General features: G+C 35.5%; 1 pseudogene; it reads left to right on the forward strand.

The window, feature by feature from the left end:
* The first annotated feature begins 1,488 nt into the window (after positions 1–1,488).
* On the forward strand, positions 1,489–1,622 carry LOC145288421 (U2 spliceosomal RNA; annotated as a pseudogene).
* The last annotated feature ends 916 nt before the right edge of the window (positions 1,623–2,538 follow it).

Genomic DNA, 2,538 nt, shown 5'->3' on the forward strand with positions numbered 1-2,538 from the left:
ATTAGTTGAATATATAGGTTGAGAATTGTTCTCTCTCTCTCTCTTCTCTCTCTCTCTTTCACACACATTCTCACTTTTCTAGATATAATAGATAGATTATGCTAGATATATTTCCATATGTCTGAATACCCTATATACAAATTTTCTAATCGGTAGATAAAAAATTTGTTGAATATATAGGGTGAGAATTGTACTTACTCTCTCTCTCTCTCTCTCTCTCTCTCTCTCTCTCACGCACACATTCTCACTTTTATGGATATAATAGATAGATTATGCTGGATATATTTCCATATGTCTGAATACCCTATATACAAATGGTCAAATCTGTAGATAACAAATTTATTGAATAGATAGGTTGAGAATTGTTCTCTCTCTCTCTCGCAACCTTACACACACAACCACACGCAAACATTCTGACTTTTATAGATATAATAGATCGATTATGCTAGATATATTTCCATATGTCTGAATACCCAATATACAAATTTTCAAATCTGTAGGTAAAAAATTTGTTGAATATATAGGTTGAGAATTGTTCTCTCTCTCTCACACACTCACATTCTCACTTTTATAGATATAATGTATAGATTATGCTAGATATATTTCTATATGTCTGAATACCCTATATACAAAGTTTAAAATCCGTAGATACAAATACGTTGAGTATATAGGTTGAGAATTGTTCTCTCTCTCTCTTACGCACACACACACACACACACACACACACATTTTCACTTTTATAGATATAATAGATAGATTATGCTAGATATATTTCCATATGTCTGAATACCCTATATACAAATTTTCAAATCTGTAGATAAAAAATGTATTGAATATATAGGTTGAGAATTGTTGTGTCTCTCTCTCTCTCTCTCTCTCTCTCTCTCTGGCTACCTCACACACACACACATTTTCACTTTTATAGATATAATAGATAGATTATGCTAGATATATTTCCATATGTCTGAATACCCTATATACAAACTTTCAAATCTGTAGATAAAAAATTTGTTGAGTATATAGGTTGAGAATTGTTCTCTCTCTCTCACACGAAACTGTGCGCTCTGCTTCTTCCCCCCCCCTTCCCACCCCAAATGCTTGGGAAACTGTGCACTGTTTTTGTTGGTTTTCAAGCTGCCTCTTCCCCCCCCCACACACACACAGTTTAACAGTAGTAGGAGGTCAAGAGAAAGAGGGTGAGAGAGAGAGAAGAGTAAGTTGGTGAGAGAGAGAGAAAAGAGAAAGAGGGTGTTGGTTTTATATTTTTATTATCGTCTAATATTTTGAAAGCTGAATTTCTAATAAAATGTGCATCTATAGGAGATAATGCCTGGGAATGTGTCCCCCCCCCACACAGTTTAACAGTGGTGTGACGTCAAGAGAAAGAGGGTGAGAGAGAGGGAAGAGTAAGTGGGTGAGAGAGAGAAAGAGAGAGAAAAAAAAGAAAGACGGTGTTGGTTTTGTGAAAAAAGTTGTTATTTACAATTGTTCGCATTCTTGGCCTTTTGGTCAAGATCAAAGTGTAGTATCTGTTCTTCAGATGCTGCACTTCTATTTCTTGTTCTCTTTCGGTGGAGGAGAAATCCTCCACGACTGAGACAATTTTTATTTTTGTACCTTTTCTCCACGTTAAAAAACGACCCTGGTGTCTAACTCTGTCCCGTGGGGAGGCATAGTAAATAGGTACAATTGTTCGCCATTAGTGGATGTTGACGTCACGTCACGTGACATGACTAAGCGTTTTTTTTTTTTAGTATGAATAACATTTTTTGTTTTAATTATAAAGTCTACACTTAATTTTATAGAAAATGATGTATATATAATAGAAAAAAAAAATTACTGGTTTTGTTGGATTCAAGTGGATCCCCCCCCTCCAGTTTAAGAGATAGCAGGTCACGTGGTAATATACAAAATGGCTAGCGTAAATATAAAGATCGGTTTTTTTATCGACGAATATTTTGAAAGCTGAATTTTTTTTTATTCCTGTACATTTTTTCCTGATATTTTTCGTTAAAACTCTTGTATAAATACTATTTTTAACCAGTTAAATACGTTGGAGACATTGTCATGGAGTTTAATAATCTCTAGAACAAAGCAGAAGAGAAATTACAAAAGTATCGGTAAAACAAAGTGTTTGTTTACATTTGTTCGCCATTACTGGATGTTGACGTCACGTCACGTGACATGACTAAGCGTTTTTGGATTATGTAATATTAACATTAAAATGACAGGTTTTTTGGGGGGCCCCTCTAGGAGAGAAATGATCAGTTCACCCCCTTTTAATGGTCCGTTTGGTGTGGAATTTCGATATTTGTCATGCGGGTGATCAAGGTTCAATATGATACATAATTTGTCAACTTTGGTTGTGTCTGTCAAAAGTTTGAGCTGACGTCACGTCACGTGACACGTATTGAATAACGTTAAAATGACAGGTTTTTTTGGGGGCCCCCCTAGGAGAAAAACGATCAGTTGACCCCTTTCTACTGGTCCGTTTGACGTGAAATTTCGATATTTGTCATCCGGGTGATCAAGGTGCAA

The sequence above is a fragment of the Euprymna scolopes genome, chromosome 11 (genome assembly GCF_053919585.1).
Source record: "Euprymna scolopes isolate OS-2025 chromosome 11, ASM5391958v1, whole genome shotgun sequence".
Lineage (NCBI taxonomy): Eukaryota > Metazoa > Mollusca > Cephalopoda > Sepiida > Sepiolidae > Euprymna > Euprymna scolopes.